The sequence below is a fragment of the Pan troglodytes genome, chromosome 14, assembly GCF_028858775.2.
Source record: "Pan troglodytes isolate AG18354 chromosome 14, NHGRI_mPanTro3-v2.0_pri, whole genome shotgun sequence".
NCBI lineage: Eukaryota > Metazoa > Chordata > Mammalia > Primates > Hominidae > Pan > Pan troglodytes.
The window spans coordinates 112,722,765-112,741,348 of NC_072412.2; the positions used below are offsets into that span (position 1 = coordinate 112,722,765).

The following is an 18,584-nucleotide window of genomic DNA, read 5'->3' on the forward strand; positions in this document are numbered from 1 at the left end:
CTAGAAATGAACATTTTCCTTCATGAATTTATATCAATTTAATTTTAAAAATAATTATTTCGCATGTCTTTTTAAAATTAAAAATGGTGCATTAATCTTTTGAATCCCAGATATAAATTAATGAGCCAGAAAATGTTGGGAAAATAATGATGGCTGTTAATATCATGCATTTATATGACATGTTCAAAGAGTACTTAATGGAATTTTTCTCATTTAGTCTCACATCATCTCCAGGAGGAAGTAAATCATTATATTTTATTTGTTTAACTTGTTAGGTCTGTTGTTGCAGCTCATAATTGGTTTTTCAAGTGCAAGTTGTAGGCCTTTAATTTGGATGCTTTTGTGACTGAGTTATGTTTCTTCATTCTACAATATCAACATAAGACGGTGCCTAAGTATATGTAAACAGATGATGAAGTCTCTTGCAATTTTTCTGATCTCCATCAAGAACCGAAGGGACAACTGCACATTTTCCAATGAAACGTAATTCATTCAGGGATTTTAACCATTTTATCTTGTCTGTAAAATGAAAAACCAAGATCAAAAGGTGAGATAAGGCACTGTTTGTATTTAATTATGATTTATGATCCACTTAAGCGTTGACACCTGCTCCGAATCAGAGTTTACTTTTTTATATTTTTGTATCTAGAAAAGAAAATTACATTTATTCTTTGCTTAAGGACTTGAGGGATTACAGAATGATTGCTTTTACTCTGGTTTATATCCATGGTTGCACAAAGGGAAATCCAGATGGGGAATATTTGCTTTGAATTTGTGCAAAAAATTTCCAGGGTTATGTTTATGTTTATTTTTTATTCCACCTTCTGAAAATTTTACATTTTGTAGGGTCTGCAATCATCCTTGCAGAAGGATGTTTCCGACTGTACATTTGGGTCATTTCATTAATAAGGATCACCTGGATGGTGTAGTGACCAACTCTTAAAGCCTTGTCCTAATCATACTGCTAAATAAAAACCAATTGGATTTTATATGTCTTTTTTTTTATAAAGCCCTAGAATCTTCTCATGTTAAGGCATCTTATAGCAAATTTGGTTAATAACCAAATAGCAAGTTTGTGCTTAATAACCAAAGTCTAGGGCAAAAATCAGTTGACTGTCATTTACCTCATTGTACCCTACAGCTACCAACATTCTGTTACTAAAACACAGGGACCTCCCCAGAGGAGGTTCTTCATTTACGGATTCTGTAAATCCATGAATATGCAATGCAAGCCTGTTGTGATCCAATCACTCCGTTGGCAGAGTGTATAATGGGGTGAATCAAAGAGAAGTGGCTTTGCATTCAAAGACCCCCTTCAAAGAAATAGCTGTGAAACAAATCTACAATGGAGAGAAGCCCCTTGGGGGAGAAATGAAGATAATTCCTGATGAGAGAGAATCACAGGGAGTTCCTGCTTTGGATTGGGCCATCCAGGAAAGCCTGTGTGAGTCTGCGAGCCCGTGTTTCATCAGGTCTCATGGGCACTGACTACAAGACACCTAGATGACTTTGATGTGATACATTCCACTCAGAAAACAAAGAAACGTGGTGCTTTTCTTCAGTTAGAATCTTTCCTTATACTCATTAGAAGAGCTTATTCTATGCATATTTAGATACAGTTTTTAAAAATCATATATCACCTGTAGGTGAACATAAAAAGAAAAACGTAAATAAAATAAGTTGATTAAGGCAATTCAAAAGTTTTCACATGCTTAGAGTTCAGTCGGGGAGAATGTGGAACAAGAAGAAGCTGAAAGACCTGGTAGAGGAAAGAATCGAGAAGCCAAGCTTTGGGGAGAGTAAGGAAACAGTGCAGTAGTTGTAGGGACATGCAAATAGGTGTGTTGTGAAGGAATATCAGTAATGTTACTGGAAATCAGCTGGCAGAACACGAAGGGAAAGGAGGCCAGCGAGGAGGTAACTGGAGGGATCCCATCGCTGAGAAAGTAGGTGACGATGCGGCCATGGCTGGTGTGCAAGAGAAGGGATACTCCCTTCTCTGAAAGGACAAGAGGAAGAAGTGGAAGCTGACTCAACTAGATTTTTGATGGAAGATGAGAAAATCCCAGACTTTCAGTCTGAAGTCTTCTGAACTCTCTAACTGAATAAGAGGCAAAGTCTTCAGCTGAAAATGAGGATGTGTGGGCAGGAGGTTATAGGAACTTTAGGCATTCAGAAAAGTTATTAAATAATCTTTGCAAAAGAACAGAACTGTTAGCTGACTGGAGAGGCTGTCGTTGTTTTGGACAGTGGTACAGAACTGCTGAAGCTTGGGACTTATACAACCAGCCTACTGTGTGCTGTATGGGATAGGCCAGAGACGTATATGTTTTTTTTACATTTATTTTTGTCTGAAAGTTTACCCAGCGAAGACCTTAGGAGAAACACAAAGAGAGTCAGAGTAATTGCAAGGAAGTTAATGTAATAAAATGTTGGGCAACACTTCCGAGCTCTTACGATGTGCCCACCCCTGTTTTAAATTCATTGTATAAATTTACCCATTTGGTCCTTAAAATTGTACTGTGAGGTAGGAACAATTTTACTGGAATTCCTATTTCACAGGTGAAGAAAGTAAGGCACAAACTGGTTAAATAACTTGTGCAAGGTCATAACCAATAAGTGTTAGAGCCTGGGATCAAAACCTGGCAGTCAGGATCCAGAGGCTGTGCTGAAAACGCCTGTGTGACAATTCTTCTACCTTTAATGCTTCACCCTGTGGTTTCAATTAAATATGATTATAAATTTTAAAAAAGAGGGGCTGATAGATGGAAAGAAAATGCTAAGATCAACGAATTAGAGGATTTGATAAGGTTCTTATTAACCATGTTAGGATTTAGATAGTGAACAATGTATGACCAAAAATATAAAAATAATTTGACGAAAGTGGATAGGATAATCAAATTTGTGTCTGTTTAAAAATCCACACTGCCTCTGTGGATAAGGGATCAAAGATGAACAAGACTGGAGCACAAGGACCCATGGATTCACCAGGAAAGCCAGTGTCATATTAGGAATTTGACTGTGGCAGTGAAAAGCTATGAACGTGTAGGAGGGCAATTAAAGAGGAAGAATCAGCAGCACTGACTTAGGTTTGATTGAGAGGAAAAGGAGGCAGGGAACATTCTCAGCTTTCTGGATAGTTCAACTGACATTGGAAGTGTCATCAAGATAGAAACAGAAGTTTGAGAAGCATGGGTGAGAAAGTTTCCATATTTATTTGGGGCATTTTGATTTTAAGCAAAAGGCTATAGAGATGGAGAGGTTTAGTTGGTATTTGGTTATGTAAATATTAAGCCCCACAGAGCAATGTGGGCTACACTTCAGTAAGAAGGAAAGTTATCAGCTTCTGGGCTGCAGTAGAAGCCATGGAAGGAAATGGGATCAGCAAGGGCACAGGGAGCTGAGGGAAGGGCAGAAGACAGAGAGCTGATGGGCTGAGGAGATGCAAGAGGCAGGGAAGAAGGCAGAGGAGGGCCAGGGTGCAAGGGCAGGATGGATGCAGAGATGAAGTCATGGGAACAGTGAATGGGAGGCATTTCAAGAATCAGGGAGTGACCAAGAGCAGCTGAGAGTCACTAAAGACAGAGCTGTAAGTGTCCACTGGATTTATTGATGAGTATTTTAGTCCATTCTCACACAGCTATAAGGAAATACCCAAGACTGGGTAATTTTGAAAGGAGCAAGGTTTAATTGACTCACAGTTCCACATGGTTGGGGAGGCCTCAGGAAACTTAGAATCGTGGCGACAAGCAAAAGAGAAGCAAAGGCACATCTTACATGGCAGCAGGAGGGAGTGAATGTGTGTCCCTGCAGAAAAAACTACCGTTTATAAAACCACCAGATCTCATGAGAATTCACTTACTATCATGAGAACAGCATGGTGGAAACCACTCCTGTGATTCAAGTGCTTCCCACCAGGTCCCTCTGTAAACACTTGGGGATTAAAATTCAAGAGGAGATTTGAGTGGAGACAGAAAGCCTAATCACATAAATGAGGAAATCATTAGTAACCTCAATGAGATACACTCTATTAAAGCAAAGGGTGGATTGCAGGGGCTGGAGCAGCCACAGGAAGGAGAGGAGATGGAGAAGGCAAGAACAGACAACCCTTCAAAAAGGCTTGTTTAAGGTAGTGGAGAGAGAGGGAGCTGTAGCTAGTAGGGTCAAGTGGTTATTTTAAGGTGGGAATGTGAAGAATGTTTAAGTTGTGCTCAGAAAAATCCAGTAGAGAAGAAAAAGCAAAAGATACAAGAAAAAACTATCAAGAGAGGTGATATAGTTTGGATAGATGTCCCGCTTAAATCTCATATTAAATTGTAATCCCCAGTGTTGGCAGTGGTGCCTGGTGGGAGGTGATTGGATCATGGAGGTAGAGTTCTCATGAATGGTTTAGCACCATCTCCTCGTCCTCACGATTGTGAGTGACTTCTCGCAAGATCTGGCTGTCTAAAAGTGTGTGACACCTCTCTTTCTCCCTCTTGCTCCTGCTTCTGTGTAACCTGACTGTTCCCTCTTTGCCTTCCGTCGTGATTGGAAGCTTCCTGAGGCTTCACCAAAAGCTGAGCAGACATTGTCACCATACTTCCTGTAAAGCCTGCAGAACCATGAGCCAATTAAACCTCATTTCTTTATAAATTACCCAGTCTCAGGTATTCCTTTATAGCAATGCAAGGATGACCTAATTCGAGAGGAAAGTCCCTGAAGATAGCAGGAGCGGACAGTGTCCTGAGCACAGATGGAGATCATCCCAGGTGGGAACAGACACATCTTTCCTTGCAACGAGGGGAAGACACTGTGTGTGAGCTTTGGTACAAGAGGGTGGTCATTGCTGGGGACAGAAAGCAAAGATGGTCCCCTATGATGAATTGCCTCATCTCTGAGAAGAAGGAAGTGAGGTCATTTGCTGAAAAGAAGTGGATGATAGGAAAGTCAATGGTCTGAGAATAGAAAAGAGACTTTTCTGTGTGACTGGCACCATTCTATGAATTTCTATTCTCCTTAATAACATGGAAGGCATCATTACTGTGACAGTGGTGCCATGACTTTGAAGAAGGAAGACTTATGTGACAAGATTATTCTGAAAATAGTACTTAATGGAATCAGTGGATTAACTTAATTTTAGTGTTTCTTGAATATTTGTTAGCAAAGTACCATGTAAATTCTGTTGAGATTGTCTCTTAGAAGGCTTAATTAACTCTGGCTCCAATTTAGGTATCTTTGATAGGTAAAATTGCTTTTCTATGTCCTCAGTTTTTCATCCTTAATGATAATGATGATGATGATAACGAAAACAACTAATTTTGATTGAGCCTTTAAATATACCAAGTCTTTTTATAAATACTTCAATCCCATTTCACTGTCACAAGCACTCATGAAGTAGGTAGTATTATATCACCTACTTTGCAGATAAAGAAATCAAGGAACATAAGGATTTAGTTATAACTTGCCTTGGGGCACATAACTAAGAAACGCTGCATTCAGGATTCAAACTCAGTAACGTGGTTCTGATGAGGGTGCTTGTAACCTCTAAACAATATTTTCTCATGAACTATGGTGAATTTTGTCTAATTGATGCCCCTGCTTTATAAGTAAAACCAGTCTGATTATTTTAAACATGTCAAACTTTCTGTAACCCCCAGAACCGTAACTCATCCCACTGTCCTCAGTCAGAGAATGTACTCACATTCTGAGAAGCAAGGGAACAGGATTATTGTCCTTCCCTCCACTCAAGTTTATTGTCTTATCATTCATGGATTCTCTGTTTTCAGATACACGAGTGGAATGCATTGCACTGGGTCTTTCCACGGCTAACTTTTCTTGCTCCTCTCTATCTCATTGTCTTCTGGTATTTGAAATCCTGCTCCTTTCCCAGGCATCTCCATCTCCATTTATTCAGCTTCAGAAAGCTTAAGCTTAGACTCATTCATGTTTCTTCTCCTCTCACCTACACATTCTATTAATTAACCAGGTCTGCTGGCTTGACCTTAGAAACATATCTTCAAGCAATTTTTTTCTCATTCTTTCTGTCCTTGACCATGAGCCAAAGCCCTCATTGGCACTCATATTTTTGGTTTCTGAGAAGAGCATATAATGAAGTGTAAACATTAAGAAAATCATTTCCCAATATAACTGTTTCCAAGCTTTGTCTACCACTTGTGCTATCATCCAAATGTTGGTGTCCCCTCCTCCCAGCAAATTTGGATGTTGGAACCTAATCTTTAGTGGGATACTACTAGGAGGTGAGGCCTTTGGGGAGGTGATTAAGTCATGAGGTCAGAACCCTCATGAATAGGATTAGTGCCTTTGTAAAAGACATGTGAGAGAGCCTGTGGTGCATAGTTTCCTAGGACTGCCATAACAAAGTACCACAGCTGGGGTGGCTTACACAACAGAAAGTTATTTTCTCATTTCTGGTGTCTTGAAGTCCAAGATCAAGATTTTAGCAGGGTTGATTCCTCTGAAGTCTTTCTCCTTGGCTTGTAGGGGGCCGTCTTCTCCCCATGTCTGCTCATGGTCTTCCCTCTGTGTGCAACTTAATCTCTTCTCCTTATAGGAACACCAGTCATATTGATTTTAGGCCTACTGTAATGATTTCGTTTAAACGTCCTCTTCGAAGGCCCAACTCCAAACACAGTCACATTCTGAAATACAGGGAGTTAGGACTTTAACATATGAATATGAGGCAGGGGACACAATTGACCCCTTAACAACTGACTTTCACTCGTGCCACATTAGAGTCTTTTCTCAACACTGTAAATCTCATCATATTATCCCAATGCCTTTGCCTTACGCTTGGAATAAAATCTGGGCTCGTTGCTGTGGTTTTCATAGCCAAATACACTGCCTTATTTCAGGTGTGAGAAGGCTATGGTGACCAGTTAAGCACTCAATCTCTGGAGTTTCATTGCCTGAGCTCAGATTCTAACTCCACTTTAGTGACATGACCTTGGTGAAAATTACTTAATTTACTTAAACCTCAGTTTCATCATCTATAAATAAGGATAGTTTGATAGTAGAATGTTTAGGGTTCTGGATAAAATGTGGTAGTCCAGATACAGATTTCATGGAATCCTTGGTCCTTATGAAGATCCTATAAATGTTGGCAATTCATGATTTTCTTATATTCATTCACCTCTTTCCTGAGATTGTGCAAGAACTCCTAGACCACCAGTCTCCGAACTCTTACCGTTTTAAACTTTCTTACGCTCTTGCCACACTGTGTTCCTAGATTTATGTCTCTATAACCTGATCTTATCTCGCCAAAAACTCCAAAAGAGCTGCAATCTGTTTGACATAAATGTTATGTCCCTATTCCAAGAATTAAAGAGCTGAAAATTTGGCCAAAAACTACACATCCATCTTTTTCTCCCAATAACTCTACCAATCTTAGAATTCTTAACTTCAACTGATGATATTGCCATAGTCATGGCACACACCCTGCACCTTCCAAATGCACAGATTTTCTTAGTCTTTGCTTATGAACCTATTCTTTCTTCAAAACTTTACTTTTCTAGTCATCCTCCATCCAGAGTCTCTCTTCACTATATTCCTTGAGCACCTTATGTGATCTTCTCCTGATAGTGCTTACCATCAGTATGCTTCACTTTATAACAGTGAAACATAATCTTAGGATACAACTCAAGGGTGTAAAAAACATGACGTATTAATTTTATTTTAATTTCCATATTGTTAGAGTGTATGTTCAAGTTTTAAAATGTAAGCATGCCAAAAGGTAAAAGTCCTGTACATTACCCACTTCGTAAGAACCACCATAAACTCTGAAAAGTTTCTTCTGATGTTTATATTACATTTTTATACTGTTTATTCTCCTATTTCTGTATTTATAAATTTGATGCATCACTGTTATTATTATTATTATTATTATTAGAGTCAGAATCTCGCTGTGTAACCCAGGCTAGAGTGCAGTGGTGTGATCATAGTGCACTGTAGCCTTGAACTCTTGGGCTTAAGGGATCTTCCTGCCTTAGCCTCCTGAATCTTTGGGACTATAGTCGTGCACCACCAAGCCCAGCTAATTTGTTGTTATTGTAGAAAAGATGTCTTGCTATGTTGCCCAGGCTGGTCTCAAATTCCTGGCCTCAAGTGATTCTTTTGCCTCATCGTCCCAAAGTGCTGGGATTGCAGTCATGAACCACTGCACCTGTCCTGGTCATTATTTTTTAACTTGCTGTCATAATTGGTGAGGAATATGCCATGCTACCTCACCTCTTCCATTCCCTATTCATATTATAACCATACAGAATTTTGAGTTTCTATTTCTTACCTTTGTTATTTATAGTAACATATGGTTTTACTTCAACATCCATCCAATAAAAATAATGTCTCTCGGTTCTTCATGTCATAAGATAACATTAGCACTTCCTTTGACCACTCCTTCACATTACTACCACCTTCACCACACAGGGCATTTCACCACACAATGTGAACATTGAGAACATTTACATAACATACTATTCTATAACTGTAATTAAGTATTCCAGAAGTTCTCTTTCTTTCTTTGTTTCCTTCTTCCTTTCTTTCTTTCTTTCCTTTTTTTTTTTTTTTTTTTTTTTGATGGAGTCTCACTCTGTCACCCAGGCTGGAGTGCAATGGCATGATCTTGACTCATTGCAATCTCTGCCTCCCAGGTTCAGGTGATTCTCCTGCCTCAGCCTCCTGAGTAGCTGGGACTACAGGTGCATGCCACCACACCCGGCTAATTTTTTGTATTTTTGTAGAGACGGGTTTCACTGTGTTAGCCAGGATGGTATCGATCTCTTGACCTCATGATCCGCCCGCCCCAGCCTCTCAAAGTGCTGGGATTACAGGCATGAGCCACTGCACCCAGCTGAGTTTTCTCTCAATTAACTCAATTAAAACTCAATATGCATTTGATATTTTTGAGTAAAAAAAATTATTCATTGTATGCCATCTAGTATAATACGATTGCTTTTCCTTTCTTGTATACATTTTTTTCCTGATATTTAATTGCTGTTTTCTTATACCAATTAGCTTTAAAAGAGCTTCAAGTTTTCAAAGTCTCCATTACAACATTATTCTATCATGTCCCATTTTCCCAAATAACTCTTCCCTTCTGGAGCTCTGTGCTAGTCTCCTGTCCACAGAGGGCTGCTTTCTAAGCCTGCTGCCAAACATCAGCAGTTTTCTTTCATTGCTCTCCCAGGCAGATCCACTCTATCTTCAACTCCATGAGTAATGAAAACCTGCTACTTTTGCTGGCCAGCATCCATTCTTTTGCTATAAAAGGAGCCTGATTTTCCTCCTGGAAACCATCCCTATCCTACTCCCAAGCTTTGTTGTTCTAGTGTTGTCCTGCCACCATAGATGCTCTGTGTATAGACCCATTGTGACAACACTGGAGTGGCTGGGAAAAGAGGCTGACCCACAGGATGGGTCATCTGGTCTACCTGATGGAACCCTCCCTCTGTAGCAGATGCTACTTGATGAATATCCACATAAGACATAAATATCTGTACACTCTGTGTGCATATTGAGAAGTCCTTCTAAATGCTTCTTCTCCAGCTTCCCTCGCTGCTGGTCTTTCATTCTTATTCATATTAATTCCCCGAAAGCCAAATTGTTAGACCGTTCTCATAAATCAGCATAAGTTTTTGACTTTGGCTTTTTCTCCCTCCAGGTATGGTATAAAATGGAATTTAATGATTTTGTTATCATCCTCTTTGAAGGCCACCCTGATAGGACTATCACGGGCAGAATTTCAGTCTAGTTGGTGCCAGGAAAATGTAAGACAGGCAGGATGTTTTTCTCCATTGTCCACTTATCATAGGGAAAGCCTCGTTAGTCCACAGATGGGATTGAATAAAAGAATCAATACAGCCAGAATAAGTGTCATGGGGGTCTGAACCATTTATGGTGCAACTTATGCTAGCAGAACCATTTTGACCCAAAAGTTGTATGTATGCAGTGCATGCATACATACAACTTTTACATGGTTGAATGGGAACTTAATGTTACAGGGTAAAACAATTTGTTATGTTTACTAGGCTGAAGTAACAAGAAATAACCCTTTTCAAAACTGTAATAGCTATTTGCAGAAGAGGAGATTGCTTTGCTCCAAAATACCAAGGTTCTTGCCCGTAATTCTTCTATAGGATCCCATAGAGCATCTCATGTTGCAGTTTGATTTTCTATAGATAGATCAACTTTGGATTAAGTAGCTGAGCATCTCACACTGCAGCCTTGCTACTGAAAAAGTTTTTCTTGCTCTGAATTCCACTCAAAATAAGTAGCCTTAATTATTCCTTGGTTCCTGGGTTATAGGGGCATACCCAAACCTGGTGTAACTTGTTTCTAAAATTCAGAGTCCCAGAAAACATTTTGTTTTCCTAGTGATAGGCTGTAAGGAGGCAATTTGTCTCTCACTTTAGAAGGGATAGCCAAACATATCACATCCATAGAGTACTAGAAATTTATATGCTATTGCAGGGTTTTGTTTTCAAACTTCATTCTCCTCCCATCTTCTGGTGTACATGTGTCTTACAGCTCTAGGTTACTTGCCAGTTCCTGATCTCCAGGTTCAATGAGCATGATATCACTAACGCAGTGGATCATTGGAATGTTCTGTGTAGTAACAAGTTGGCCAAGATCCCATTGGACTATATTATGACAGAGTAGTGAAGATGACATAATTCTGAGGCATGACTGTGAAGGTACACTGCTGTCCTTCCCAGGTAAAAGTAAATTGCTTCTGTTAGTTCTTTCCAGTCAGTTTAGAAGAAAACATAAACCATGTACAGGATATTATAAGTTGGGATATTATGCTTGAAAGAATAACTACAATTACGGTCAATACCTGGAAAAGTTTATAGTAATCCCCATGATTATCTGGATCCATTCAGCTTTTTTTAGGACAGATCAAGTGAGTTAAAAGTAGATGTGTATATAATCCCCGCCTCAGTGTATTTGAAATTTTCACTGGTGCCCTTATTTTCTGTAGATCCTCTAGGGATGTGAGATTGCTTTTGATTTATTCTTTTTATTGAACGAAGCAGTTCCAGGGGCTCCTGTTTGCTTCCTTCTGTCCTTAATAACATCACTTCCTGACCAGGGAACCAATGTGAGGAAATCTTCTTTCCAGAGTATGTCCTGTCTAGTCCAGCCATTCATTTAAGAATTGGGGAAATAACCCAGAATAAGGTTGTAGACTCACTCAAATAAATGTCAAATGGTCTTAGACTGTCTCAGAGGTGATAGGAGTCTTCACTTCCAGCAGTACCCCTCAGTAATATTTTGAGTTCTCAGGAATTAAAGTCAACTAAGAATTGGTGTCTAGTAATCTCTCCATCTCTCATTTTTCTCTCTCCAGTGTACAGCCATTCTGACAAAATGAGTAGGATGAAGATTTGTAAAATACACTATTTATTGTGGCTATGTCAAAGGAAACATTCTCTAGGCTGTCGAACCTCACTTTCAACCAAGAAGATCTGCCTCTGTGAACAGACTTAATTCTGTCTGCTAGTTGGGAGGACATAAAATATTATTGTAGGTATTCATGCCATAATTTAAGAGATTTCGTGGTTAAATAAATCAATTAACATTTTAATATGCCACTGTCTATTTAATTCCTTGGGGCAACATGACCAATGAATCACCTTTATTGGTGCCTTTGGATCAACACACTCTGACACTATGCTCCTTCTGGCACTTCCATAATTGTACCCTCTTCTCTCTTGCACTTAAGCATTGCCAGTGGCCACTATCACTCAGGGTTCATCATTTGTACTAAAATTAGAGCCCATTTCAATGACTGTATCTCTCCTTATTATCCCCAGCTATAAAACAGTTACAGAACAGTTTCCAAAGAGCTTTCTAAAGATATTAATGCTGTTCTCACCTATGCACTTTCTAATATCTGAGTAAACCAAGACACTTCAGAAGACCAAGTGTCTTCTGAACCCTGTCAGGTGACACAGTAAAAGGAATAGGTGAAAAATGTGCTTATAATAATCTACCCCAACATTACCATCCCTCTAAAATGTTACATTCCTTTCTCCATATTACATCAGTTCTGGAATTTCAGACGCATTAAATTCAGTACACAACATTGAGTCCATGGTTCAACCACTGAAGCAAACAAACTTTTCATCAACTTTCTGCTGCTTGAACTAATGCATTAATTTCAGATTCTCAGGAAAGTATGCCCAAAACAATACATTTGGTCTGATTCAACATTATATTTGGCTTCCTTGTCTAGCAATCTTAGCATTCATTTCCACACATGTTTTCTAGTTTTCTGCCAATATAAATTGGCCTGATTCAGCAAAGTTTGGGTGTACAAGTTGTCCCTTCTAAGAAAAAACTTTGTAATCCCTCTACATGAAGTGTACTGAAGATGATTGTATTTATAACTCTGGAGGAAGGATAGTTGGCGATGACTCCATGCAACAGAACTGCTTCTGGTGAGATCTTACATGACTTTTAAGCAAGGGGATACCAGTTTCCTCAGGCAAGAGAAGAAAAGGTAATTATGATGGCAAAAGAAGACTCAACAGGTTTGGTTTTAAGATTCTCATTTTCATCCTGGTCCAAAATCTCAAGGTTCTGCTCATTTCTAATCCCTTTTCTAGACCCACTTAAATAATTTGACAAGGCTGTGAATTCAGTGTGCTTAATATAATATTTGCTTGGAATCTGTCACATGCTAAACAGTGGCTATAAGTAATAAGACATTTTTAAAGCCACTGAAAAACTTTTATTCTCTGACTGTAAGTTAAATTGGGGGTGCAAAGCCCTGACTTTATCTTTTTTTTTTTAAAGATCTACATTGCAATCAGTAATAGAAATCCCAAGCCACAGTACTCGTAGCCATTATAAATACATACATACTGTGATAGTCAGATACAGTACTTACTTTGTATCTCAATGTCTTTCTTTCAATCAGCACTTCCTCTCTTGGTGTATTCAGGGTGTTAATACACACTAGGATGCTATGACTAAATAAATTTGAATAAGTAACTTTATAAATAAACACATGAATACACATTAAACTGCTTTGGATAAATAATAATTTTTCAAATAGTTTGGACATTAACTTAAATGTTAAGCAGATTTTTTAACACAAAAGTTCTCAGAAGGTTCACATACTAAAAGTACAGTGTATGTGAAGAACACCCATGTTCCCTGAAGTCTGTTCTTCAGGACACATTTAGGAAATGCTACTTTAAGCCTTAGTGTCTCATCTAGGCCCTCGCAATGTGCCCGAATTAAATGTTTAGGATTTCTTCCTGTATTAGTTTTCTACTGCTGTGTAGCAAATTACCCCAAACTTAACAGCTTAGTAAACATCCACATAATCACCGATTCTGTGTTAGAAGCCAGGCATGGCTTAGCTGTGCTCACTGCTTAGAGTCTTGCAAGGCTGCAATCAAGTGTTGGCTGGAGCTGCCCTACTGAATGTCAACTGGGAAAAGGTCTACTTTTGTTGGTAGAATTCAGGTCTTGGGATGATAGAATTGAGGGCTTCTGTTTGGTGCTGACTGTTGGCCAGAGGTCACTCTCCCCTCCTAGAGGCTGCCTTCAGTTCTTTGCCTATAGGCCTCCCAACACGGGCAACCCACAACAGGCAGCTTGCGTTTTCAAAACCAGCATGGGGGTGAGGAGCTCAAACAAGATGTCTACTCTCATCATATAGGATGTAACAGTGTAACTACATGTAGGTGAGCACATCTATCCATCCCCTTTTCCTTATTGTGTAGTTAGAAGGACAGCACAGAACTCCTGCCCCCACAGATGCACACATTCCAGGAAGATTAGCCCAAATGGTGACTACCAGGAGACAAGGATCACAGGTGGCCACCTTAAGAGTCTGTCTGCCACATTTCCCTTTTGCGAATGGCCTTTTTTTCTGTCTGGTCTCACCCTATTAATTATCTCACTTAGGAAAAGGATGATATTTTTCTGTATTACATGGGCTGGATTATTAAGTGTCTCTTTTCTGCTACCTGGTTCCTTCAGAGGAGAGTACAACTAGATGTTACTCAGTAATGGCCAAGTTAACACACTACATTTTCTTTCTTTTTATTTATTTATTTTTTGCTATGTCCTAGTACCTATTATCTACTGCCAAAAAGGTTCCTGCATCTGCCCTACATGCATAAAAGTACTGGGGAGGCATGAGAATCAGGACATCAGTTTGGAAATGGGACATGGAGATTTCACGGGGAAATTTAGGCTGCAGGAATTTCTGCAGCCTTCAGCAAAAGACACTCACCAGTGACTCCAGACGGTGTTCTTATGTGGCCTAGCTGGTGCCCTCTGCATGTGGCCAATAGGAGCAGCTATCACTATTCCACTTTTCCCCCAATATTTCCCGGTATTGCCCACTCTCACATATGACAGCACACTTTAAATTCAAGGACAGCTTCTCTCAAGCTGTTCTGTTTCTAAGTGATTTTGCCCTGCCATCATTTCTTAGTGCCCAGAAAATATAATCTTTATTATTAAGCTAATATAATTGTTTAGGTGAATAAGATGCCAAAAATACACAAGAGTGCATATCAAAGTCAACGTGCCTGGCTTGGGGTTATTCATGCTTTTGCAATATCTGTACTTCTTTTCTCTCCCACTAGAATAGATAATTAACAGTTGATTGAAATTTCAAAGCAGCATCTGTGTAAAAAAGCATCCAACTCATAACATTCAATAGTTGCTACTTTGAAAATATCCTCTTAACTAATTTGCTTTATTATCTTTCCAAGATGTGTCCCTTCCGATTTGAGTAACCTGGAACAAAGTGGCCCATTTGGCTCAGTCTAGTATTTCTTTTGGCTCACAACCTCATAACATAACAGTGCAATTGACTCCACATTCAGAGTAGAAAAATTGCTCTGCCAACATTTGCTAATAACACTATCTGTCTGTACCACTGGGCAGCTAAGTATTCTCTTGGTAGAACCAGGAAAGGAAAGAGATGTTTGTTACTTTTTATAAACTTTTCCTTAACCTAAAACCTTTTTTTAAAAAAAAAGGAATTCTTGAACTTTCAGAAAGAAAACTAATTTTATAATCCAAAAGTTGATATTCAAGTTGTTTGTCTAGAGTATTTAATGTATTTTTCCATAGATGCAGTGCTCCAAGTAGTGGTTAGACATATAGCACAGTAATACTGATCTGCCTCCTGCCTACCTCATCAGTCTTTTATTGTTCTACTCTGCCCCAAATTTCTGTTTCATTTATTCTAGGTTTGGCAAGGTTTTTCTGTAAAGTCCCAGGAAGTATGTACTTTAGGTTTTGCAGGCCATGTGGTCTCTGCCACAACCACCTAAAGCTGCCATTACAAAGCAGAAACAATCATAGACAATATATAAATGAATGGGGCTATATTCCAACAAAAAATTATTTATACACACTGAAATTTGAATTTCACATAATTTTCATCTGTCACAAAATATTATTTATCTTTTTTTTAACAACCATTTAAAACTGTGGAAATTATTCTTAGCTTGCCACTTGTCCAACAACAGACAGCAGCTGAATTTGGCTGTCGGGCTGTCATTTGTGGATCTAAATCAGCTTTCTTCCTGTTCTTTGATGCTACCAAACTCTTTCATATTCACTCCTATGTCCATATCCTTCCTTCTACCTGGTAGGCTCTATGTTTTTCTACGCTCCCTTTCTTTTCCTCCTCTTTTACCAAAGTAATTTATATTCAGCCCTATCAACTTCAGAACTTACCTCTATTGCTATGTTTTAAAGGAAGCCTCCCATGAACCTAAAACCACGTCTGACTTTAGCCCCTACCACAGTCTGCTTTCACAGTGCATCCTGTGCTTCTTTAGACAGGTTTATTGAATACAATCAATAATCAACTAAAAGTATACTCACATAATATCTGTTATGCATTACTGTTTATGTCTACAAGCTCCTTGAGAACAGGGATTATATTTGTTTGGTTACAAACATATGCCCTATGCATAACACAATGCTTTCCATATAGTACAGGATGAATAAATGTTTTTGTACATCAATCACATAATGCTTAATACAATTCTAAAATGTAAGTATCCCCACTTTATAGATGAATGAACTCAGCCTTCAATAAGATAAATAAATACCCTGCTTGAGGCCACAAGGCTAATAAGGTCATTTCTGCCTGCTCCAAAAGTTTTTGATATTTCTACTATTGTATTAAAAGACATATTAACCTTTTACTGCACTGTATTAGTTGGTATTAAAATGTTAGGCATTTTCACTAAAATGATGAAATCTGTTTGTTGCATCTAAAATAGTAGAAAGGATTATGCAAAACATAAAAATGACAATACAAAATCTCATTTTTTTATGCCTATGTGTACATTGATAAGAATTTTTGCTTATTTCTGTAGTTTGGAGACTTTGAACCTAATCAATGCTTAGATGTTTGTCTTTTCTCCTCAATCTTGTCTGGGACTCAGTCATTCCTTTCAATCTTCCAACTCAATCTTTCTTTCTCTGGGGGATTTTTTTCTTCTATTATTTGCTTAATTGTCTATCATCTATCCATTAATTTTTTCATTAAGTAATAAACCTTGTTATTCGTTAAGTCTTGTAGATCTATTCTTAAAGTCTTCTAGCTTTGCCATCATGGTTTCTATCTCTTTATATGACTTGGAATAACTCTCCTATTTGATCTTTTAGGCCATGAAGTCATGCCCTCATAACAGTCAAAAAAAAAAAAAAAAAAAAAAAGTCAATGGAGCACATGATTTTTTAGTTCAAAAAATCAGATTTAAAAACAAAATTCCAAAAATGTGCCTTTTATGTGCTTTAATATCTTTGGGTGCTCATATATATATTTAAAATTGTAATTGTTCTGTTTCATCAGTTATAATTCATTAGATAACTGTTTTGTTTATTTTTCTCTCTCTCTGATCAGCTGTTTTCTGTACTTGAGGTGGTGGAATTTCTGTTCCCTCAGCATCCTCCAGGGCAGCCTCTTCAATGTGGAAGAAATAGCATTTTTTGCCCCTGGGCCTCTGGTGCAGCAGAATTGGAATGAAGTTTCCCACTGAGACTCAAGAAAAATGCTTCCTCTGTTCACACCTATCCTTGCTCTTTCCTTGCTCAAATGTTAGCTTCTCCTCATTTTAGGGGGTTCAGGTTGGCAGACATACTCACATAGTTTATGTCCCCCTATTTTTTCCCTGGGGGGATGAAGGATTACTGGAGTCCAAGATGATCCATGTATCCCTCTACCTCCTCACCCTATCCCACTCACACATGCTGGGATAGGTTCCTCATTTGCTCCCTAGGGGAGAAAATTACCTTCCTCATATGAATGTGTTTCCATGAGATTTAGAGGAAGCTTCTTTTCAAAAATGCTTCCTCAAAAGTAGTGCTGATGGAATCCAGGTCGCCAGTGAGTCCTTTATATTATTTCTATGTAATGCATTTTTATCTGATGTTGTAAGTTTATCTTCTTATGAAACTGAATGTCAGATTAAAAATTTTAAAATATATTTTAGTGAACTTTAAAAGAACCAATCTGTTTATTCTTGTATTATTTTTAAAGCAGGACTTTGACCTCAGGCCAGCAGCATAGCCCTGGTTAAAAGGTCCTCGTATGGAGATTGATGGGACAGGACGTGCAGACTACCCTTATTAAAACAATCCCAAGCACAATTTCTACCACAGTGCACTGGGAAAAATCATCATATTGTCTTTGTATGGAGAATAGATTCATTATTTAAAAGCACATTTTCAAAATTCTCAATACTGCTACTATTTAAAATTACCCTTTAGAAAATATTAATTTTTATTAAAGAAACTAAAAATTCGTTTCTAGAATTTGTGATTTTTTTAGTTTAGGTAAAATATTGTTCATATCATGAGGACAATGCACATAATAGCTTGGGTAGATTGTTCATTTTTCAGCTAATAATTTTGTTGTTGTTTTGGCCTAGCTTCAGAGTCACAAATAAATTTTTGTGATTTGATAATATTCTTGCAGTTATTTTTCTATTGTATTTCCCTGAAATTCTTTTTTGAGTTGCAAATTGCTGTGGTAATGCTTCCATTTTGTATTGTTTCCTGTTTGTTATTTGAAACTCCTGCTAGCAGTGCCTCCTGATGCTTTCTAGAACAAAAACTTAATTTTTAAAATAATGCTTTACTATGCAACTTAACTATTTGGTCTGAACTATACCTAAGTATAGTATTATAAGTTAATTGCAACCAAATATTTTTGAAGATAAATATTGATGAAAATAAATATAAATTTTAGTGTTTGGTCCTTGAAAATGGACCATGATATTAGGTAAGATTCTAATATCAAGGTTAGGTTTGAGATGATAAGATTGATTATTTATGTGTAAAGTAGTCACCCCATGGCCCAGGACGGTCTTATTTTGTCAAAAATATGAACAGCAATTCCATTGTGCAGCACACCAATCTTGAAAATTGTTAACAAAACAATAAACTATTGAATCATCACAACTAGATCAGTTATTTTATTTCTTCCAAATTATTTTCCTCTGCTGAAGGAAAATAAAACAAACAAAAATAAAGCAAAGCAAAACAATTTTCAAAACATTTCAAAAGCCATCTTTCTGCCTAAAGTTCATCAT

The 18,584-nt window shown here is 38.0% G+C and overlaps 1 protein-coding gene and 1 long non-coding RNA gene across 2 annotated transcripts in view; both read right to left on the reverse strand.

Moving 5' to 3' along the window:
- The window catches only part of NALF1 (NALCN channel auxiliary factor 1), an 860,969-nt gene that overhangs the window by 121,239 nt on the left and 721,146 nt on the right, over nt 1-18,584 (reverse strand). The window lies entirely within an intron of this gene.
- Nucleotides 230-9,330, reverse strand: LOC107967983 (uncharacterized). Its single transcript, XR_001708860.4, has 3 exons — nt 8,285-9,330; nt 5,684-6,641; nt 230-519 (listed from the first exon to the last, which is right to left on the reverse strand). It is a non-coding gene; the product is annotated as an uncharacterized LOC107967983 (long non-coding RNA).